Raw genomic sequence first — 25,391 nt, 5'->3', positions numbered from 1 at the left:
GTTTCCAAAGGATTGAAAACGTAAATCTTTTTTGCATAAGGAGGTAATTTTTCACAAATAAAAACTATCTTAATCAAAAACATCTTTACAGATCGAGCTTCTTATTAACATGGGAGCCCTTCTTTGGTATCACCTTAACAACTCTCTCATCTGTTGAACTTGTAAGTCCATGTGTAGTTTCTGCCAGTATTTATCCTTTGAGGATGCCGGAAATGCCTCTCAGAGCTGCTGTTTTGAGGTGAACTGCCGTCCACCCTCACAGAGCCTCCTTTAAAGCATTGGTTCCCAACCTGGGGTCCAGGACCCCCCAGGGAGGGCGGCCAAGATCTCAAGCATGAGGCTTTGTCTGATCTGAGGCTGCCAAAATTAGATTTGCAAGTTTTGACTTAAACCATGATTAAGCAGTTTTCAAGTATTTTATACAAAGGTCTTTTGAGAAGAAACACATGCACAGGCCTTTTTGTAGGGTCTTATAAGTAAAGCAATTAAAATCGGTGATGATTTTTGACATCAGGATGTCATTTTTTCCTCTCTCTTGGGTCCTGGGTGGGCCCCGCTTTTCTTAGGTACACGTAAGGAGGGCTCCAAGGAAAAATAGTTGGGAAACACTGCTTTAAAGGATGATCCACAGGTTCTCAGTAGAGTTAAGTTCAGGGGATTGATGATGGTGGCAAAACCAGGATTTTTCTCAATTTATGCCCATAGCAGCCAAGGCCTCAGTGGGATTTTTTGCAGCATGGGATGGTGCGTTGTCTTGCATGAAAATGAAGAAGGCATGGTTCTTCTTTTTATACCACAGCAGGAAGTGGGTGGTTAGGAACTGGAATATGTTTTTCTTTTTGGTCCTTTTTTCATTATCTTTTTCAACTTTTTTTTAACTTTTCTTTTCTTTATAAATTTTTCAGCTTTTCTCAGCATTTTTTTTGTGCCTTTTTTTTTTTTTTTTGTAGATTTCTCATCTTTTTCCACCTTTTTACCTCCGCTAAGGAGGTTATGTGATCAGCAGGGTTTGTTAGTTTGTTCATTTTTTAGCAACATAACTCAAAAAGTTATGGACAGATTTTGATGAAATTTCCAGGAAATGTCAGAAATGGCATAAGGAAGAACTGATTAGATTTTGGGAGTGATCCGGGTCACCGTCTGGATCCAGGAATTTTTTAAAGGATTCTTTACTATTGGGAGATAAGGCTAATGGCGGCGGTCTGCGCTCTCTGAGTGATTTTCTAGTTTGTCTTTTTTTTTCTTAATTTTTTTGTCCCTTTTTCAGTCATTTTTTAGTAATTTTTTCACCTATTTTCACCTTTTTATTGGAATTTTTCCGTCATTTTTTGTTGTTTTTAATCATCAATTTTTTCACCTTTTTTGTCAAGTTTTCTTCATTTTTTCATCCTTTTTTGTCCCACATATTCTGCTGAGGTCATTTTGACACCTTCAGGCACCTTAAAGGGGCATACCAACTCACTTCCTATGATTCCAGCCTAAATCATCACTCCACCACCTCCTTGCTGACGTTCAGGCAAGCATTGTGGCCATCCACCAACCATCAAGAACTCCATGGCGTTTTCTTTCATAAAAATGATTACATTATGGCACGGTTCTTCTTTTTATACCATGACAAGAAATGGGCAGTTAGGAACTAGAAATAGTTTTTCCTGCTTTTCTTGCATCTTTTTCAGATTTTTTTTTTTTTCATTTTTTTAATGTAATTTTTTGCGTGATTTTCTTAGTCATTTTCTCACCTTTTTTTGCATTGTATTTGTAATTCTTGATGTGTTTTTTTTTCATTTTTCAGCATTTTTATCATTATTTTGTCATTGTTTGTTTTCTATTTTCAAAACTTTTTTCTTCACTTTTTCATCATATTTTTGGTCATTTCTTCATCATTTTGTTTTTGTTCTTTTTCCTATTTTTAAAATATTTTAATCATTTTTTCTTTATTTGAAAAAAAATCTTTTTTTCGTCCTTTCTTTCGGCCCACCTATTTTACTGAGGTCATCTTGACACCTACAGGCCCCTTAAAGGGACCTACCGTCTCACTTCCTATGACACCAGCCTAAAATATCACTCCGCCACCTCCTCGCTGACGTTGCAGCCTTGTTGGGACATGGTGGTCATTAACCAACCATCCAGAACTCCATCAATCTGGACCATCCAGTGTAGCCCAACATTCATCAGTGAATTAAACTGTTTGAAAATAAGTCTTCATTTATTTCTGAGCCCAGGCTAGTCATTTCTCCTTGTGAACAATAGTTAAGGGTGGCTGAAATACAGCTTTGGCCAGAGCAGCAAGCCTCTGGAGGATCCTACATCCAGAGGTTCTTGGGACTCCAGAGGCACCTGAAGCTTCAAATACCTGTCGATGAATTTGCCTTACTGAAAGTTTTCTTAATACGCCTTTATCTGGACGCTCTGAATCACACACAAATCTTTTCACAAAATGATCTTCTCTTCATCTTTCCTGAAATATCCAGTTTTTATACCTTTTGCAAGATACTGCACTATTTCAGGCTTTTCATCTGTAGAAAGTTCTTTCTCCTTCCTTGTATTGCATGAAACCTGCGGCTTGCATAAAACTTTGTATTCAATAATGTGGGTGCAAAGCTTGACAGCAGCCCACAAACACGGTTTGTTTCCATAAAATGATTATAGTTTGGGCTGAATGAAACCTGTAAACTGTACAAACAAGAACAGTGACATCCTGCTGAAAGAGAAACAAGCCTATTATCATTGCCCCATCAGGCTTTTATTAAGTCAGTTTGAGGTTTCAATCAGGACCAATCAGCCTAAGTAGGAGCGACTTCCTTCATTACATGCAAAGATGTCCCGTATTCTCTGAGGGAGTGGATAAATTAAGCAGAGGGTAAAGAGGTGAGCCAGGAAAACCCAGCTGTGAGTTGGCCTGAAAAGCGTGACTGTGCCGAAGTGAAGATGACAGACGACCTGCGGGTCATTACGCTGTGATTAAACACTGTATGTGCTAAAAGTCAAATCTGGAGGGGTGGATGTAATTGTAGTTGAGCTGTCGTGCCCTTCTCCTTCACTTCAAAAGTCCTTCTCCTTCTGAGTAACTCCCCTGATAAATAAAGGTGTTTGCTCACCTTATCCACTCGCTCTCTGCTCACATCTGTTTCTGCACCGTCTCGTTATCACGCTCCTTGACCACGGCAGGGAGCTCGACCTATAATACGGATCAGGGTGATGAATGAGCTGCAGTTTTAAGAGACCTCTGGAAAGGACTTTAGGATCCTGCTTATGGGGCCTGACAGGAATCCAAAAAGTCCTGGAGAGAGAGAGAGACGGGAAAGGTGAAAACCCTCAGAGTGAAAGGTTATAATCACATCACGGCTAGCTGCTCATTTTCTCACTTTTCAGGGACTAAACGCTGCTCTCTGCTATCGTGGCCTACGCTCAGATTGTCAGGAAGCTCTGGGCTAATTGCACCACAAGTTAAAGTAAATGTAAGGCTCTGTGCAACTGGAATATGTGGGGAGGAATTAAAGGACCACCATTGACTCGTCTCAGTAAAAGAGAATGCTAAACTTAACTTGACCATCGTGTAGAAGAGGCGAGACACTTCCCCTCTGTCTCCTTTATTTACACTTTAAGGTGAGAGTTTGTGAGCATGCTTTGGTGTGTTTGACATTCCTGTGGGCTCATTCCTGCTGCTGTTTTTGCCGTGTTGGTTGTCTGAACAGCGGAGAACAATGAGTGAGCAGCTGTTCAGACTGTGTAGTGAAATAACAGACCAGGCCTGCTACTTGTTAACCACAGAGAAATTTCAGCTCAGCTATTTGTCAGGTATTCAGCTAGAGAAACAGAGATTATCTCACTGAAGCTTTAACGACGCTGTGACAGTCGCCATTCTGCCGTACACCTGCAGGCCTTCACTGCACTCGAGAGTTTCCCAACTTGAACACAAAACAGAGTTCTTCATGCTCAGTATAGGTGTCTTTCTTATAGACCAACTAGCAAAGCTGTAGTCCTGCTGAGTAAGTGTAAAGCCAAACTGAACCTGTGTTACAGCCAGAGGGTGTGTTTGTCTCTAAAAAAGGGGAGAGGCACTAAGCCTGACAAAGGAAGCACCAAACAGCTGCACCTTAGACTGCCTAGAACCTGGTCTGAAGTCTGTGGAGTGTAGTGTATTTGTGATATTAAGAGGATGCACTAGAAAAATGGACAAATACCAGCCAGTTCACAGCTTTCCTATAGTTAAACACCAGATCATAATTGTTCAAATTAATTTGAAAACAGAATAAAAAGCTCTTCCTTCCTAATCCGTCCTCCATGCACTCTTGCCTCAATGTGCTTCAGTCTAACACATGCAAAAACACAGAAATATTGCAAATACAGCAAAGAATTTTAGTGAAAAACAGCCTACATTGTTGCTTGACTCTATTTTTGGCTGACCGCTGAGGTCAGCTCTACAGATGGCTCTGTCTGTGTCTGACTGATTGACTGAGTGAGTGACGCTACTTTCAGAGTCTTACCAGAGTTGGGTTTGCTTGAACTAAACGCCATCAGTAATGGCTGCCTCCACTGTGGTAACTAGAGCCGTACATACAGAGTTGCCCTATAGGCGGGGTTTAGTTGTACTGACCAAGGTTATTATAATTAACCAAAACGAACTAAAAAACTAAAACTAAAATTCAAAAATCCTGTTAGTTAACTAAAACTAAATAAAAACTAAGCTTTACCAAAAACACAAAAACTAACTAAATCTGTTTAGTGTGCTTACAAAAATAACTAAAATAAAAACAGAGACAAAATATTTTTAGTTTTAGTTTTTGACACAACTATGCTGACTGGCACCTACACGTAAGTCCAGGGAGTGTAAAATAGCCTGATTTGATTGGTTAAGACTTCACACAGTGGTAGTTTTATGTCCAAAGTTGGATTCAAACATTAGCTTTAAATAAACAAAGCATTTTTGCTAAATAAAAACTAAGCTAAACTAAGAAAACAGCAATAAAAACTAAACTGATAATGAACATAGAAAGTGAAAATATAATAAGAATAAAAACTAATGAAAAATCCAAAACTATTACTATTATTAAGACTGACAGCCCTCTAATGGCTGCCTCCACTGCTGTGAAAACCTCAGATAAAGTTTTAGCAGTGCGACCCTAACAGCTTGTCATGTTGGGAAAGATGTTTTTGCTCGTCTGCTTACCTGCTTTAGCATGACTATGTGACAGTGAAGGGGGAAAGAGTTTCTCATTTTGTGAATTCTTATATATAAGGCCCGTTAGTGGAGCGATTAGCTTGGACTTAGCCACAGCAGCACGTTTGTCAGAACTGGACAACATTTCTTTAACTCACTGAGTGCCAGCCCTTTTATAAAATGGAAAGTGGCTTGTGCCAGCGTTTTTGGCCATTTTGAATCATCTTTCAAGACCCACAGAATATTTTGTACTAGGGCTGTCACGATATCAGATTTTCACTTCACAATTATCGTGGGAAAAAATGTCACGATAACGATATTATCATGATATCAATAAAAATGTAAATGATAATGGGACAATTAATCAAATTTGTCTTTAACTTTATTGATGTTGTGTTCCCTCTTTTGGCAGATGAATTACACTCAAAATACCTGTCTAAGGAGGTACTGCAGCTGTCGTGTCATTGCAGAGGGTCATATTTCTTAAAAAAATGCAGAAATATTAATAGTAAGGTTTTTATTTAGTCTGTAGCATGTGCTTTTAAGCTTTCGAAGTAAAAATAAACATCTGATTTGGGTTTTTTCAGTTTGGCAACAAGAATGAAATTTCCATGCTGTGATCAGCCGGGTCAATCTGTTTATCAAAATCCAAGATAATTCTTTTTACATTCATCAGTTATCAGAGATAATGTACTTTCACCACAGGTAAAGATTCTGAGCTTCTGAGTTAACATTAGGGGCACAGACCCTGCAAGCCACCCCATGGCTCCACCTCTGACTGATAAACTTATCCACCACACAGGATTTACATTATCATAATGCCAAAACAGTGTCAGAAACATAGGGTTATACACACATTAGGAAATAATTAATTACAGACATATTTTAAGAGCACCTGCAGCAGTTTTTTAATGAGACTTTTCCTGTTAGCTCTACTAAAAGAGCTGAGTTAGAGGGCTGCATTGGGATCAATCAAATTTCTTTAAATGCGCACAGAAGCTTTAACGCTCCTCATAGCGCTGCAGACAGTATGAGCGTCTCCACTGCTCTGATGCGCGTCATGATGCACAGGAAGGGACACTGGCACAGAGATACTGAGCCAACATTCTGTTATTTGAGGGGAAATTCCTTCTATCCATAAAAATTGGCCTCTTTTCATAAAACGTTTAATTTACGGACAAAGACAGGAACTTACAGGGACAGAGTAAAAAAGAACTCTCAGAGAGGGCTGATGGAGCGCTGTGCTCTTTGGCACTCGCGAACAATGATCAGGAAAATAATTCTACCTACGGCTTAAAAAACAAAGGATGCAGTCTGTAAATATCACCCTGATGTTACTCTTATCAATATTGCCCAGTTAATTAGTCCAGGCTGTCAGCTGCGATGTTTTTGGAGCGTTATAGCTGACGAGGATGTGAGACTTTTTTTCGAGCTTCATTCAGTGAGAAGACTTGGTTTAGAACAGTGAAAAAACTTTATTTGTCAAGGGCAGTGCTTAAGTGAACGCAGTATTATAATTTCTTAAACTGACCGCAGCTTCTGTCATTCTGTGCATTACGTGGATGGTCAGACTTTAGGAGGAATTGGATACGCATGTTGTGTGTGCAGGTGAGAGAGAGGGATGACACACGCACCAGCAGGTGTTAATGATTAGGAGATCAGGGGGAATGGGCAGGTAGAGTGTTAGCTGTCCGACGCGGGACTCTATCTCTACATCTTGTCCGTTAAGAGCTGTGTGAACAAGGAAAAAGATAACTTGTTTTCTCTAAACGTCTTGCTGGGCTCACAGTGTGCGTATGCAGGGGGTGTGCATGGAGAGAGAGAGAGAGCAAGAGAGAGAGAGAGAGCGGCGAGGTGAGGCTGGACGGTTTCAGAACAAGGGGCGCAGAGGTTAGAGGAGAGCAGGAGTTGATGATCTGTTACACTGATGGGCTTATTAAAAATGTTCAGGGCTTGTGAAAGCGCTGGAGTGGCACTGGATCATTTACACGGTATTATCATATGCACATTTTTAACACGATATTGAAATTTTTTTTTTTAATACCACCGTTATCGTCAATACCAGTATACCGCGACAGCCCTGTTTTGTACTATGACTGAAAACACAGAATAGCTCAAATAAAAGAAGAAACTCTCTATTTCATCATGGAAAAAACCATTTGTCTGCACCTTGTTCCATTCTTGATTTCTTTGAAGTTGAATAGAGGCTAGTTTCACCAAAAAGACAACTTGTTTTCTGGAAAGCTGAGGAAAAATGAGTTTTTGTGAAAGAGAGTCTGTCAAGAAAAACAATGATTTGAATGTAATCAGTGGGTTCTAATGTTAACTTACCTTCATCGCTCTGGGACGGAGAACAAGACCCGCTTCGCTCACTCGGCAGCCATTCCTCAGAGTCTGGGTTGGAAAAGTCCGTCTCTGAAGTGTTGTTGCTGTATGCATCCAGCTGGCTAGCGGCTGCCTTTTTCCTCTGACATACGGGGGAGACGTCGCGGCATTCTTTAGCCTCTCGGCCAGCATAGACAGATGAATGAAAGCGCTGATCCCTGGATTCACTGTCGTTAAGTTCAGTGTCGGTTTCAGTGAGTAAGCGATTTCTCAGGCGAAAGTTTAAAGTTTGTTCCAGCGTCTATTTTAGAACTTTTAGCTTAGATTACCTCTGTAACTATAGCTCTGCTCTTTGACCCCACCGTGTTCCCACCATAGACATCCAACCACATATCCCAGAAGCCCTAGAATTACTCACAGGGAGTGTGAGAGCGCCCCCTTGTGCTAGCCGAAAAAACACTTTCCCGTATATATACGTCAGTGGCACTCGATGAGTTAATAAAGCAAGCACAGACAGAAACACTGAACGCTTTCCATGACAGAAAAGGTGTTTTCACTCTTCTGTCAACCTGCTTCAGCATGAGTATGTGATAGTTATGGAGAAAGGGTTAGTTGTTGCGGGTGGAGGCCTGCTAATGGAGTGGTTAGCTTGGACTTAGCCACGGTGGCAGGTTTGTCTGAACTCGACAACTTGTCTTTATTAGAAACAAGAGTAGAGAGACACTGAAAGCTTTCTGTGACAGAGAACATGTTTTAGCTCTACTCTCGGTCTGTTTCGGCATGGGTCTGCAGTCATTATCTTGGGCTTGTCTGGTATATCCAGGGGCTGCTGCCGTGGCAGCTGTTAGCTTGGATGCCACTGTAGGAATGCCTGGACCACTTTTCTTGTAAAACCAGAACAGAGAAAGCTTATCTCAGCAGAGGCGATGTTTGTGCATGTCTCCTGATGTGGTGTGTCTCCTCCCTGCACAGAAGAAAGGGAGGATATTTTCTCTTTGTTCTAATGGCTGTGGTTGACTTGATGTGTGTGTGTATGACTTTTAACCAATCAGATGCAATAAAAGAAAAGCTAGTGCTCCATCTCTGAGCTCTGCTTTGATTGGCCCATCATGAATGTGACCGACAGAACGTTCCTCCAATCACCTTCTGAGGATTTTCTGAAAAGTCTCAAACGCTTTCTATGGGAGCTTTCCCACATGAATGTCAAAAATATTCGTGCGCTGGATATGAGTCGATCTGGCGTTTCAGGTTAGCCAAACTTTTGGGATCCTTCGATTCTCAACCCACAGACACCAGGACATCACATTTACACCCCCTAGGTTTTACCTAGTCTTGTTCTTATTAAATGCTAGGATGTGCTGCTGCTTAATTCTGTGTACAAACATTCTGACAAGAAGAATTTGGGAAGAATTTCATATTCAATGTCCAAACAGAGACGACAGTGTCAATGGAAATATTTTGAGAACCAAAATAGTGATGATATCTTGATTCATAGCGGCTTAATAAATGAAAACAAAGGGATTAATGGAGGCAAAACCATATCACTCCAAGCATCTTTAAGCACTGTTGTACATAAATGGCTTTGAGCAGTTGAATCATGTTAAATCTGGGTTGCGTTTTCTCAACAAGGAGGTGGTTTTGGGTTTCCAGGTTAAACCAGTGGAGAATCATGGACTTGTATTGATCAAAATAGGAGGTAAAGTGTCATAGAACTCACAATAAAAGGCAATAAAATATTTTATTGAATGAATACTGTGCTTTTTTGTGTTTTATCTGACTGCTGGGCTTGTATTGTATCCACAGAGATGCTAATTTACATCTCTGAGCCATTGACGGATCTTAAATAACTTCATCATACAGCTGAGATTCACATTTTCTGCTTTTCTTCATGCTCCGCTGTGTAATTCCTCCTTTTGTGTGGTTTTTCACTGCAGCTGTCAAAGGTCTGTAATGAGGAGTATTAGCCTCCTCACGGCTTCTTAATTACTTTTCTTTGTCAGAAAGGAGGAGACGTGAAATCGCTCACTCTGCACATTTCTGATAGCATCACCTCCTTGCGCCTAGTTTCTCCCTCTGCTTCGCTGCACATTCAATATTTTGGTCTGGATCTGAAAGGACGTAAATATGAGAAGTCCCGTTCTCCTCCTCCAGCCTGTGACTACAGCAAACATCAACAAGCTTTATGTGCTGAACCAACAAACGCAGGGCTGCTGCAAGGCTGGAAAGCAGGGAGGTGAAGGTTGGGAGAGGATCTAAACAAGACATTCCAGCTCTTTATCAAGGACAGGAATAAGTGTGGAGGGAGGAGGTGAAGGAGGGGTGAGACCTCGACTCAGAGATGCCCTTACCCGTGGCATGTCGAATTTAAAAGCGTCTCTAGCCTTACATAATGACAGCTCCAGGGTTAATGGTGTCAAGGGCGTTCATATCTGTCATAATAACTGAGTCATAGCTCATAGAGGCCGTGTCATTAGAGACAGCAGATCCATCAGCACAGTGTTGATGGAAGGGTGCAGCTTTGTAGACACGAGTTACTTTAGAGCACAAACATGCAATCCAACCTCATCCTCACTCTGCTCTGTGTTTTTTTTTTTTAAGTTCAAGTCAGTTACGAAAGCGAGACAAAAAACAAGATGATAAAGCTCATGATAAAAGTGAACTTTTTTTTATTTTTGATGCCTTTAACCTAATTTTGCTACATTTTCTTAAAGGGGATATATTATGCAAAAATCTCTTTTTCAGGTTTATCTAATAAAAAATATGTGCCCCTGGCCTGTCCAGAAAAATTATTCCCTCCCTCTCTTTCTCCACCTTTCAGAAAATGTGTGCTAAAACAAGCCGTTCTCAGATTTTTCCCCTCATGATGTCAAGCGGGGAGTTAGCCCCGCCCCCAGGTTTGGTTGGCTCTTCCCCCTTGAAAGAAAGTTCTGCCCTCCTCTCTTGATCAGGAGAGCCCCATTTATTTACCGAGAGGGGCGGAGTCAGACAGCTCAGTAACATTTAAAGCTACAGACACAGAAACAGCTTGTTCTGAGCAGGGCTGAAACAGAGGGTTTTTTTTTAGACATGCAAAAATCCAATACTGTTTTTTTTTTTTCAGCAACAGACTTCAGAGGCATGGTTTGGGGACCTCTGAGACAAATATAAACTTGTCTTAAAGGGGTTAAATATGTCCCCTTTAAGGTATGAGATGTGCTAGAATGGAGATATAATAAATGTCGTTAATCATACCTGTTTAAAAATGTAAATCACTTCACTTATATTTATCTATTCATTCATTTATTTATCTATTAAGAGTAACATAAGGAGTGTTCCCACTGCACTGAACTGTGAGCCCAGTTAGGTCAGACAGTTACCTGTTATTTCCACATACACGCCACGCTGCGCAGCACCATAGTTTTGCTCTGACTGAATTCCAGTTAAGCTTGAGACAAAAGGGCATAGGTAACAGGAGGAGCAGTATTTCAACAGCAGATAAGTTTATCTTCCTGGCGTTGATTTGCCGTTCATCTTGACATGATTCTGTGATTTTACTGCTTCAGCTATTACAAAGTTGAAAGGGTGATGTTTACTACAAAGTATCTGTGGTTTTATGTAAAGCAAATAGAAATGTAGTACATTTTTACACCACTAGGTATCTCTAAATGATACACAAATAATGTGGGGCAGATCAATATTGAAAAAGTGATGATTTTTGATCGGGAGTCTGTGCATTGTGTTGTATTTTGAATTTTTACGGATACTCTGCACGCATTTCCAGCTGTTTGGATTGATCTTCTCTATGTGGATTCATTGGGTTGGCAGTGGTCAGAGCTGAAAATGGACCTGCAGTGTATTTCCAGCGAAGTGGAGCTGAGTGGCACCTCAGGGCTGTGCCAGTGCTTGACCAGAGTGTGGGCAGTGGAACTGCTTCGACTGACCAGTATGATTCACCGGGGTATCATGGTGCAGCCACCGTATATGGAAATTGGACGTTAGCCTGGCCAGGACTTTGACAAAAACTGGGATACCAAAGAAGAAAGAAGAATCACGGGTGAGTTCATTTGACCCCAAGATTTACTTGTTCGAACATCTGTTCACCCTAAGATCCCATACAGTGTTACTTTAAAGACACTTTTATCCAAAACAACCTACATCTTTGACACATGTAGGTGCTCATGGCATTAAGACCTTGCCCAACTGTCTAGGCTGGATAGTGATTGTGCCTAGACTGGAATTTGAAAGTCATCAATGTAAACCATTGGCCATTGGCTGATTGGTGTCAGGCTGAAATATAGCATGTCGTCTAGGAGGCAAGTGTTAATAATACTAAATTTAAAATGCATATTAGTCATCAAGGGAAGGCCCCTTTTACTGGGCTTTCTGGGGCCCAGTCATTTCTGTGTGCAGTCCTGTGGACAGGTAACCTGACATGCCAGATGGATGTGTTTCCAACATCCATCTGAAATGTCGTCCAGTTCTGAAAACTGGTGCTTTAGCAGCATCCACACTAAGCTCTTCCGGCATAATTGCACCAGCCTTTTGTCGCTGCTTACTTACGTCACAACTCTGCCGTGCCCAAAAGTACTGACTCTTGACGCTGATTGGTCCTGTCACTTTCTAACCAGGCCCACATGGTTCAGACGGGAGCTTTGCAAGATGGATTCACCAGTGAGAAACATGGAAACGGACGAAGCCATCTGCTTTGCAAGGTTAGTGGGCAGGTACAGTACTGTGCAGAAGTTTTAGGCATGTAGAGCGCCAACAGTTCTTCACAGGTCCTGATGTTTCACAACCTCGGGCTGAAGAGAGGAGGGAGGGCGGCCAGAGTCATTGTCGACACATGTGACATGCAAGTGTGTAGCTCAGCAGCCAAGGTTGAGCTTAACAGCATGTCTTTTGTCCAGGCCTTTGCACCCCTGTTAATACACCCAGCAACCACCAGCAGTTTTCAGGTGCTTAGAACATACACACCACAACCAGGGGGCTGTGGCAACCCTCCTACCTGCCCTAACAATACTCTAGGCTATGTTTAAGTGCCACATCTACCCATAACTCTGCCATAAAGCTGTGTTTTTTGTTTTCTTTTCATCAGATTATTCCCATGCCCTTGGTAATGTACAAAGACATCCAGAGCACAACATGGGTTGTGTCAATCCTCCTTCCCACCCGATGGGGCCCTCAGTGGGCGTACTCGCCATTACACGCCTTACTTCAGCCTCAAATGTCAGCCCAGACATGCCTAAAACTTCTGCACAGTACTGTATATAGATATGAAAGCTCATGATGCAGCCAGATGCATACACAAATGCAAGCTGAGCTTTAGCAACGCCAGCTTTAGGAATGTAGCTAAAGCTAATTTTGCAATGTAGACAATATAGCTATGTAGTTTACCAAGCTGCTTTGTGAGCTTAGTTTTAGCATCGCAGCTTACAGAGCTACTTAAGCTATGCTGGGCTTGCTGTGTTAGCTATGTAAGCTACATTGTGTAACAGAGCTACGTAAGCTACGCTTGCATCATTAGAGCGTTTTCACAACGAAAGAGCTGTTTTCCTATAAGCAGACTGTTTACTCGGCTTTATCAAATGTTTTGTAATCAGGTTTTACAGGTCAGGTAACTTTAGGTGTCCTAATGCTTACCCTAACCCTAAATGGAAGTTAATCCCATTTTATGTCTGAAGTTTAGATGTGCATTTCTGTCCTGAAAGAGACGGCGTCTCAGATGAACTGTCAGCAGTCAGACTGTCTTGCACGCAGTGTCCCGTTGCTTTGTGTTCCTGCCTTTCCTCCTCCATGTTTTAGAACCAGGGCTGTGGTTGTTGGTAAATTAATCTGTTAGTGTGAGGTTTGATTATTTGTTCATATTGACGCTTTCCTTAGGATCAAATCTGTTTATGATTTTATCACTGAATCATTCATTCTCAGGAGCCTTTTATTGGATCTCAGTATCTCAGGAGCTGGAGTTCATATTTGGCTTCATTTACTTTTTTATCTGAGCTCTGCTGGGACTTGGACACACGTTTAGCACTCAGGTGTTTCTAGATAAACACAAACTCAGAGCCAAAGATAACAAGAGCTGCTGAACCAGGCTTCTGCTCCTGCAGCCAAACCGTGTCACTGGCTAAAAGTTGTCTGCTGTAAATCATTGATTAAAGGAATAAAGTGGAGCGGTTGTACTGTATTTATTGCTCTGCTGTGCCATAACATCTGCTTTTATAGAGGCCACACGCACACACAGAGGACGGAAAACCACAGAAGGCAAAGTTTACTGGGTTTTATTTAGAAAAATGTGTTTAGTAGATTTTTAGCAGTCGGGCAAATAAACCTCAGTTTGCTCTTCTGGACCGGACCTCCCTGTCTGATGACTGACATGCTTCAAATAGGAGCAGAGGAGGGTCCTTGATATCAACAAGGAGAGATGATTTAGTAATAAGACTCAAACCTGCTGCTTAAGACCCTCACAGTTTTAACACTGTCAGATTATCAGATTCGTATGACACAGCACTCCTGTAAATACACTATGTTGACAACAATATTCACTCACCTGCCTTGACTCACATATGAACTTAAGTGACAGCCCATTCTTAATCCATAGGGTTTAATATGACGTCGGTCCACCCTTTGCAGCTCTAACAGCTTCAACTCTTCTGGGAAGGCTATCCACAAGGTTTAGGAGTGTGTTAATGGAAATTTTTGACCATTCTTCCAGAAGCGCGTTTGTGAGGTCACACACTGATGTTGGACGAGAAGGCCTGGCTCTCCGTCTCCACTCTAATTCATCCCAAAGGTGTTCTATCAGGTTGAGATCAGGACTCTGTGCAGGCCAGTTAAGTTCATCCACACCAAACTCTCTCATCCATGTCTTTATGGACCTTGCTTTTTGCACTGGTGCAGTCATGCTGGAACAGGAAGGGGCCATCCCCAAACTGTTCCCACAAAGTTAGGAGCATGGAGTTGTCCAAAATCTCTTGGTATGCTGAAGCATTCAGAGTTCCTTTCACTGGAACTAAGGGGCCAAGCCCAGCTCCTGAAAAACAAGCCCACACCATAATCCCCCCTCCACCAAACTTTACACTTGGCACAATGCAGTCAGACAAATACCGTTCTCCTGGCAACCGCCAAACCCAGACTCGTCCATCGGATTGCCAGATGGAGAAGCGTGATTCGTCACTCCAGAGAACGCGTCTCCACTTCTCTAGAGTCCAGTGGTGGCGTGCTTTACACCACTGCATCCGACGCTTTGCATTGCACTTGGTGACGTATGGCTTGGATGCAGCTGCTCAGCCATGGAAACCCATTCCATGAAGCTCTCTACGCACTGCTCTTGAGCTAATCTGAAGGCCACATGAAGTTTGGAGGTCTGTAGTGATTGACTCTGTAGAAAGTTGGCGATCTCTGCACCTCAGCATCCACTGACCCCGCTCTCTATTTAATGTGGCCTACCGCTCCATGGCTGAGTTGCTGTTGTTCCCAGTCGCTTCCACTTTGTTGTAATACCACTGACAGTTGACTTCGGAAAATTTCGTAGTGAGGAAATTTCACCACTGGACTTGTTGAACAGGCTGCATCCTATCACAGTACTACACTGGAATTCTCCTGAGAGCGACCCATTCTGTGCTTGATTTTATACACCTGTGGCCATGGAAGTGATTGGAACTATTTTGATGGGTGAGTGAATTTTTTTGGAAATATAGTGTATAAACTGTAAAGCCTTTAAGACCTTTTCATAATCACCGCAAACAAAGACCGTCACATTTTCTCTCTGCAGCAGCACCCATGCACCGTGTAAATGGCGTAGACTGTTCAACCTTTTATTCAATCAAAATCAGAGCTGCTGTGACCTCACAGAACAGCGCTCTGGTCCCAGACAACAAAGCAGGTGGCCCTAATAGAGCTGACAGTACCCTGGGAGGAAACGCAAGCTGGGGAAATACCAGTCCCTCATCTTCGAGAGCCAGTAGAGGGGGTGGAGAGCCTGGTACCACCAGTGGAGGTCAGTTGGGGCTTCCCTGGACAGTTACTCTGGAGAGCACTGGGGCTGCTTGGGGCTAGAGAGGCAACCCGCAAGAACCTGCACTGTAACCCCGGATGAGTTGAATTTACTTAAAAAATTTGAGGAAATCAGTTGCCCTAAAAAATTTAAGTAATGTAAAATGAAACTTGAGTGTAAGTGAAGTTTTTACGTACAGCAAACTAAATGCCACATTGATTTAACTTAAAATATCTTGCAAAGTCAATTGCTTTGCATAATTATTACTCTTCTTGTTTGAAGCCCACTGCATGAAATCACAAGTTGATTTAATTGAAAATTATTTAGAAAATTAAATTAAGTCAACTTAATAGTTTCAAAATGTATACAATTGTTTTTGCAGTAGAAAATTTTAATTAACAATAAAAGAAAATAACAAAATGACACTCTTATTCTGTTTTATTTCAGATGTTGTAACTTCAAACAATAACATGACAAGAAGTCAAGGAAAATAACGCCTTGCTTTACAAACCTCTGCAAGTTTTTAGGTTTTTAATCTTTCTATTTATGATAGTTACCAGGCTTTTCATTTCCAGTGAATGAATGCCTGGTTACTCAAAAAAAAAAAAAAAAAAAAAAAAGAGAATACAATGGGGCTATGGATTTACATGTTGGAGGCCACATGCTTTAACAGCTTCATCAACCCTGAATCATCAGATCTGGAGGACATATGTTTTATGTGAACATACATATAAATATAACACTCTAATAGTTTGAACCATCAGCTTTAAACTCTAGTATAAAAATTCTTAACAATCATACCCTGCGTTCACAATACTAACAGCATGGGATTATGCTAGGACTGGGTAAATATAGAATCTTGTTATTAATCAACCTCTTTCTGCTATATCTGTGCCAATGCCATTCAGCATAAAGCACAAACAGTGCACAAACATGTTAACATGCTAAAATAAAAATGCATCTAATATCTGGAACAGTAGCATAACTACTTGGAACCCTGTTTTACAGTACTAGCTGATTTTTCAGAGTCTGAATTTTGGGTGCCAGCTCACTTTTACCCAGGTTGAGCATCACCTGCTGGACAAAGAACAAAGTGTTTCTCATGTACTTGGGATAGTCCAGGTGCAGCATAAATTAGTCCAAAAAAGGACACAGAAGGCCTGAGGAAGGTTAGTCAGCTCATCCATCACGACACTCCCTTCCAAGATGATCCCCACTCTGGATGGGTTCAGCTGAGCATTTTCTTCATGGATGCAGAGGATTCCCACTGGAGTTTGACTGTATGACTCCTTGTCAGTTGTGTCCTAAAAGAGAAAGAAACAGATTTAAAATTACCTTCGGATGTTAAGAATGAAAAGCCTCATCGTAAATAAACCGTACACTGAAAGTAATTATTGAAAGTACAGGTCGTAATTGACGTTGATTAGACATTTTATAACCTCAAGGCAGTAGCGGAATCTGGCTCCAATAGTGGCCAATGGTGGCTTTTTCCTCTCTTTCACTATCAGAATTATATCTGCCTTTAAAAACCCAGTGTCGGTCGACCTCTAATTGAAAGGACAATAACATTGGTCTTAAATAAACTGCAATATTTGGATCTGTGCCTTCAAGTACTTACTGCAAAGTACTATCTTGCCTTCCAAGATGTCATACAAGATGTCAGGAGGGTACCCAGTGACCACATGAAAAGTGCTCGAGTGTTTCAGTTAAAGGATGTGGTCCTTTTAACCCCTTAAGTCTGACTCAATCCTGGGTCCTCTCTCACCTCCTGCACCTGCCTATCATGGGACTTTTTCTCTCGGGATGGAAAGAAACCAGAACATACCTCCTGTTGTTGAGCGTCACTGCCGCTTTCCGAACAGAATCTGCAGAATTTGTCGACAGCGAAACTCTCCAGGAATCCTGCAAGGGAATGGGCACCAAGATTATCAGCTGCAACATACAAGACTGTACCTTTCACACTTGCACCTAGTTGCTCCAGCTAACCACCACTTTGCTCCAATAACTTTAGATCATAGATAAGAGACTGAAGAACTTCTGAATAACCACACTCATTTAACTGTGGAGGTATTGCATAGTAGAGCAAGCTGGATTGAGTTGAGGGTTGATCTATATTTTGCAGGTATGTTGACAGTAACCCAGTATATCGCACGCATTTTGTATTTCAGCTTTGAAGTTCCTAGAGGATTGGCTATTTCAAAGTCATCAATGTAAAGGCCAAGAGCAATTGTGAATTTGTCACTTGCAAGACATGGGACATGGACTTTTCCTGACATAGGTTTGTCTAAAACGTAAGTTTTGTTGAGCAACTTGTGTAGCATTGGAACAACGGGAACATATGCAAGTGTTTTTTTTACCGTTTTGCACGACATATTCTATGGGGTTTACCAGCGGAAACTCTCTGCGTACATAGGCTGCTCTCTTTTTAGCAGTTCCTAAGGGTCCATCTTTGGCACAATATGTCGTCATGTTACTTTTTTGACACAGCACTGGTAACCTCTTTCACAACAGTTTCTTCTATGTCAGCATAATATTTCTTTAGTACAGCCCTGACTCTGGTTTGCAGAAGTGGTTGAGACAGCTTATTGATTTGACATAATTTAGTTGTTGTATCACTTCTTGCACAGCACTCTCTGGTACATTCAGAATAGCTTCCATCTTTAACAGAAGAGATGCTAAATTGTGCTCAAGCTGTTTTTCTAAATCATGAAGATCACCCTCACTGGTTACTTCACTGACCTCTTTCAAGTCTTCCATATCATCAGTATCTGACATTTGCTCTGGTGCAGCATCACTGTCATGGCTTAAATAATCATCACCAATGATTTCTGACTAAAACCTCTTCCAGTTCTGCTTCTTGTGTACTTTACTCTTGTGTGCTTTGAAAATGGAGTAAACACTTCTTTCAAAGTTGCATTCTTTATAGGGGCACCTGACTTATGGTTTACTTTTAGATGTGCAAAATGCAGATGAGAAAAGAAATCAGTGTCTCAGCAAACCCACATGACAGACAGCTAGACTTAACTGGTACATCTACACTTGGTTGCTGATCTGGTGTTTTGGTTTAAATGCAGAATAAGTGCAGTTTAAATGCATTTAGGGATTAAATGTACACATACATTCCTGATGTAAACAATAAATGGCTCTGTTCTTGCATAACTCCCATGTTTTAGCCTATAATGTTTAAATAGCTGTGCTCTCTTTTCACAGCTAACAGGACAATACTTGCACTTCCAAAGCATTGTAATCAATCTATATTTTTGAGACATTAACTTTAAGACTGAAACGTTTGAGCTTTGTACCTGTGTTTAGATAATGCTCCCTTCAGGTTAGTTGACTAATTTAGGCATATTTAAGTCACGAAAGCCAATATGGTCAGTCACCTCAACACTTGGGGCTCTAATTTTGTGGCACAGTGCAGGGTGGCGCAGGGTGGCAAAGCATGGCGCACCCCGCGCAGTGTTAATTTGGTCCGGCGCAGCCAATTTGGCAATTTGGTAGACCGGGCTGCGCCGAGATGGGTGCGGTGGCGCACCAGAGGGAGGTGTCAACAGATTCAGCTTGGCGCAGTGACAATTTTGTGCCAAAACACTGCGCGGAAGGTGCACTGAAAGCCCGCTAGCTCCAACCTGGTCTATTCTCGGCACAGGCGAAGCGCGCCCGGTGTAGTGGTAATTTGGCTGACAGGCGCGCAGTGCGCACACATCACCAAAACCTAACAGGCAGGTTTCCAGAGTGTTAGGCACATTTCAATGCAATAAACAAACAAAGCAACCACTATTTAATGTAACCGTCTGAACCAGCATATACATTTGTATCTATATTAATTGTCCCGTCACATCTGATGTCAGATAAAAGATGTTTGTCACGCGTAATTGAAACTCAGGCTGATGGCAGCTGGGAGTGATAAAAACTAGCGAGTTCACATCTCTCAGCCAACCACAAACAGCCACGGCATCCGATACGGAGTATATATTCGGCTTCTCTGATTTCATGAAATTCAAAAAAAAAGAAAAAAAAAGAGAGATGTTCACTGAATAAATGTAAGTCAGTCGGTGTCTTAAGGATTTACCTGTGATTGCCCATATTTCTCTGTTTTAATCTTTATTTTTAACGTGATCTATAAAGATGTAGTACATCATTGCAAGGAGGATGAGGATGAGATACCGGGAGAGAATATATCACCAAAGGTTCTCCTATTTGGCGATGACAGAGCAGGAATGCAGGTGGATCACAAGCATGATGCCTGGATTGGCCTGCTGCTGTGTTTAATGTAATTGTCACTTAATTTTGTACTCCTATTCATGACACAGGAACAGATTACATCTGTCCCGCAAGGTGGTCCACACGGTGACCCGCATCGGGGCCTCTGCTGCGCAGCCCGGTGGCCACTGTGTGCCTGCTTTGCTCTGACAGCTATTTTTTGGCCCTTCTCCTTACATCATTGAACCTTTTTTTTACATTGGGCAGCGGTTCTCAGAATATCTGGGCAAACTTGACTGACAATATTTGTAACTTCCTCCCAGGCAGTTTTTGCATCATCAGCCCGTGGAGGTCTGTTAGCATTACCATATATTCTGGTACGGCGAGCTTGGACCTCCTGGACCAGCACATCAGTTTCCTCCAGGGAGAAGTTTGGTCGCCTGGAGCTGCTGCTGCTGTCTTCGTCCATGGTGGTGGCGAGGTGAAATTGGCACTGCGCCTTGCCCGCAGCGCATTTAAAGGCAAGGAGAGGCGTTCATTTGATTGGTGAAGATTACACTCGGCTGTGTTAAACCCACTCACGCCTTCTCTCCTCCCTCTTTGCCACTTGCGCCGGAGGCGTGAGTGAGCCGGACTGCGCCGTACCAGAAAACTGCAAAATGCCCTGGACACACCCCAGTGGCACGGCGCAGGGCAGTCCACAAAAATAGAGCCCTTGACATTACAATATCATCAATTTGTCCCATGCATTAGATTAACATTAAATGGCCATAGAGTTTTTCAGTTTATTTAACCTTAGTTGCGCCTGTTTCAATCAATGGCCATCTAAAAATACGTGTTCGCTAACGTTAACTCAACAGCACTCACCAGATTCAGTAGACCATTGTACAACAGCCGGGCCGTCGCCACCTCCTCTCTTCCGCTGGAATAGTACAGTGAAGCCCACCTCGTATCCTTCTGTGTCGCCAGTCCGCTCAGCTGTTTAATGTAAAGCGGTGTCCGGCAAATGACAGAAACAAAAGCAGAGCAGTTAGTTAACAGGTAGCTAACGTGGGAATAATGTCCAGTTTTCACTGCTCACAAACAGCCACCCAGCTAAGGGTGCTTTCACCTTAGGCCCAGTTGTTTAGAACTCCCCCTCCCCCTCCCCCCTCTCCCGCTGGCTTGCTTTCACACTAGCAACATCGAACTGTGCCGGGGCCCACTTGCGTATTTACTCAGTCTGAAACAGCAGTCGGCGGTATGCACGTAGTTGGTTTACAACCCCACGAAGGAGGAGAAAGAAGAAGAAGCTACCATGGCAACCACTGGGGTCATGACTTGAGGGTAGATTGTTTTTTCTTTTGACCCGGCAAAAAGTCCATCCTGCAGCCATGGATGATTTTAAATCATTTTTTAAGATGCTAGCAACTTCGCTCTTCGTATCTGCACATCTACTACAGCTCAGAGGATTAAATGGGCTCGCTCTGTCCAGGTACAGCGGTTTATGAGGTGACGGGAGACTTTTATTGCCTTTGCACCTCCTCTCATTGACTCCAACTTGTGTTCATCTGTAAGCTGAGTCACAACAGACTGTTTATTGACTGGATTCTGATGATTTCCGCCCTTTACAGAGGAAAAATGTGAACAAACTGCCGCACTGTTGAAAGAAGTTTAGTTTTTCTGATGTCATAAAGCTGATATGACGCTCTGTCCCGTATCTGAGCGCAGTTGCATTCTCATCTCATGTGAACCGAGTCCACTTGAATTGCATTCACACTACCCAAACAAACCGGACTTTGGGCTCAAGTGCACTCGGATCCGGGACTGGGCCCTTAGTGTGACAGCACCCTAAGAAAAGCGGCAAGGTACATCTAACAGTTAGCCTTAATAAGAACTGGAAAATGTCGGGCAAACTTGTGAATGTTTGAGCAGTTGATTTTCTCCCTAACAGCCTCTCCTCCAATGAGAAAAGTAACGCTAGCTAGCGCTAGCTTACAGGTAGCTAGCAGGTGAAAATGTCTAATTGTTAACCATGAAAACAAGGTTTCCACTGCTGTCAGAATTAAAACATCTCACTCCTCACTAACACGGACACACTCATAATAATGAGAAAACGGCGTTACCTGACTGAACGGTCCGGAGGACGAAGTTGCAGCGAAGATGCCTGTTACCACCTGCAACCTTAAATTTCAAATGGCGCTCCTTCACAACGCAAAGGAGATGAAGAGGTGTGGTTATGACTAAAACTTAGTATTGTAAGGGCATTTAGCTTAAAGTCATTCACACATTTGACTTTGTCTACAAATTAGTAGAATATACTTAGCATTTTATAGTAATGCAATCAAACTTAAACAATTTATGTACGTTGTAATTAAATCGTTTAGTTAGATATAAAGTCTGGGTTTACAGTGTGGTGAATGACATCTCAAAGCAGGCAGAGACGGCATCCAGATAGCTGTGGCTGAAGAGGAATGAGCGGTGGCTGAATCAGGCTGGCAGAGGAAAGGGGGGTCAGAGCTGAATGGGGTAGACCCGAAGGGCAGAGGGGGCAGTTCCAGGACGCTGGTTCTGCTGTCAAGCCCCACCGTGGTGTCGTGGGCTTGTTGATGAAACACAAGTCTCAAGGTCTGATTCATACAGCTCTGCCCTCAGATGAACGACGTCTGAAGGGACAACTTCTATGCCAGCCACGCCACATAAGGAGCAGGAGGCAACTCCTGCCAAGGGGTGGCTGCGATATTTGTCGTTTAACCCTTAGAGCTCACAGCTAGTTTTTTCGCCATCATGTCTCGTCTGGACTTTTTTCTTAAAAAGCTTGTAAAACGTCAACCCTGTGGTGCACAGTCAAGTTCTACACAACATTTTTCAGGACCACCTGGGCTTTAAGAATATGCCTACTTCAGTAATTTCACTTGAATTTTGAAAAAGTTATAGGACTCTAAAGTCAAAAGGAAAAACAAATCGGAATTTGAAACTCAAAGATTTTTTGTTTTTAACACAGTAAACAAAAGTGACTAGGCCTTTTCTTTGCAGAGACTTGCTCTCCCATCTCTTGGGGACAAAACTGTGAAAAAATAAGTATTCTGTGACCAAAGGTTTTTAAAATATCTACATATATAGAAAAACAGTCCATGTGCTTTTTTGGCAGTCAGATTCATTTGTGCCATTCCTTTAAGCTGTAGATATGCAACATCTTGCTGTTGGAGGACAGCCCCTCCCACAATGCATTGTATGTATACATTGCCCTAAACAAATATGGCACTAGCCACCAAAGAAAGCCAAAGTACATGATCGAAAATGGATTAAAAATGGGGCTTATAATCGGATCTAACTCTGTGGATTCAATCTTTAAAGACCCCCAAAGTCACTGAAGTTCTGGTCTTTCTAGAACGAGATCCTTAAAGGCTACGGAGATATAGTAAGCTTGTAGAGGTAAAAAGAGTAAGTGTCTATGCTTTATGATTTAAAAGTTAACGTTTTTCTGAACTGTGTCACTTGTCATAGCCTATACATCTTCAGAGACCCCGGACAGTCAGCCATGTTCCAGGTTCTCTAGAAAATGTTCTGTAAGAGCTACGAAAGCATGGAGAACATATTTAGAAAGGCACAACACAGAGCTTTCACAGGAAAAAGACAAGTAAGTGTATACAACTTATGGTTCAAGTTACCAAGCAATTTACAAAGGAGTGTGCCGTATGAGCTCTAAGGGTTAAAAGATAACTTTAGCTGAAACTCTGAGGTTTAGTTAATCTGTGATATTAGATTTCCAGGCTAACCCTGGACATCCTCCCCTGAACCCCCCCCCCCCCCAGTGGTCACGGTAGGTAAAAAAAAAGATCTTAGTTTTGGCTACCTGAAAATTTCCAGGCCATAAATGTTCAAAATCAGTTGGATTCTTTTTAAGAAACTCTGGCAGCCTTTAAATGACTGCACTTGAAATAATGTGAACCATATCTTATTGAAGCGATGCTTTTCTCGTGGAGAAAGTTCCATTAAGAAAACCCGTCCTCCCTGCTGGAACAGTCCATCATTCATTTGCCATCAACATTACATTTTAAATTCATGTAATTCATCCATCTTCTGTTTCACCACCCTCATCTGTCCACCCTGGTTCTTCCTGCTACCCGCTCTTTTTCCACCCCTCCCTCACCCCAATCTGTTTTTTCCTCTCTTCACTCTGTCTGCTCCTTGTCTTTTTTTCCATCTACTCCCTCTCTTTTTCCCTCTCTCCAGGATCTTTTCCACTGCAGCCGTATCACCTAACACTAATGACAGTTTGAATCATTTATACACAGGAAGAGGGGGCTCACACCCAGCGGCACGAGATACTGTGTCTGCAGAAAAAGAAGAGACAGAAACACAGAGAGAGAAACACGCCGCACGCTTGTCATCTACCTGCACTCTGTTTATAGCTGCTGAAAAGCCCTGACACTTCACCCACAAAGATAAATGATATAAAAATATCCTTGTAAGACCTTGTCTTTCCTCTTTACCTCCCAATCAAACTGTTAAATGAACAGATGTCTGAGTAAAACCTCAACACTGCACTGCTTTCACTGGACCGACTGTTGTTTTTACACAAAGAAATGTTTGTTTTAGAGTGTAAGAGAGTATATGTTAAGTCCTTGGTCCATGGCGTCCTTCTAGGTTCAGACACCACAGATCCAGATCCAGAGTGGCTCTAGTGGCCCCTGAGTTCTTGTAAAATTAAAACTCGTTGGAATGTGGCCGCTCTGCTGGGACCGAGCTGGAGGGGAACACCTGTCTTTAGACCGGACTGACCCACAATCGGTGAGCCCACACCATAAACAAGATTTTCTGCATTCAGAAGTGTGTGTTTGTATGAGTGTTTATGCCTGCTTCAACAGAAATAGACGATGAGCGGGAAAAACAGCATCTGTTCAGGCTCATAAAGTCAGGATATCTGGCTCGTTTTAGGGTGAGGGATTAAGTTTGTACAGTGTTTATTGTGCGAATGATGTTTCATTTTAGTGCACTGACCTTTAAGCAGGGGTAAAAGGTGACAAGGTTTGACTAAGGGGATTTCACATTGGGGAACCAGGCCTGGATCTGAGTACACTTGAGCCCAAAGACCAGGTTATGTGGTCATAATGCAAACGTACCGTGCTCTGCATTGGGTCTGAGATGTACTTGAATCTGATTCACATTAACTTGGGCATAGTACCTGTGCTCTGTGAACACATCCTTACCTGAGTACAGGGTATTTGTCTGCAAGCAGAGTTGTAAAGGCAATCTTTAATGTCTCTCCAAAAACTTTCATGTCTGCACAGCATGGAGCTGTGACGGTTAGGTGACTGCATAAATATTCATCCCTTTAAGTCAGTACTGGGTAAACACACCTGGCCGCAATCACAGCACTGAGTCTGTGTGTATAGGTACCAATCAGGCTTCAGGGCCAGCTGCAGAGAAGCATCCCCCCAGCATGATGCTGTGTTTGTGGTTTTGTGAAATGTTTGGTGTCCACTAAACATAGCATCTTGTCTGATGGCCAAAAAGCTCCATTTTGGTCTCATCAGACCAAAGAACTTTCTTCCACTTGACCATGGAGTCTCCCACATGCCTGTTGGGGAACTCTAGTCCAGAATTAAAGGTCACATATTATGCAAAATACACTTTTTCAGGCTTTTCTAACAAAAATATGTGCCCCTGGCCTATCCACAAGCCCCTCAAGAACCAGAAAAATCTATTCTCTCACCCCCTCTCTTTCTCCAGCGATCAGAAAATGTTTCT

Source organism: Cheilinus undulatus, linkage group 7 (assembly GCF_018320785.1).
Source record: "Cheilinus undulatus linkage group 7, ASM1832078v1, whole genome shotgun sequence".
NCBI lineage: Eukaryota > Metazoa > Chordata > Actinopteri > Labriformes > Labridae > Cheilinus > Cheilinus undulatus.
Note: the sequence above shows the minus strand (reverse complement) of the source record.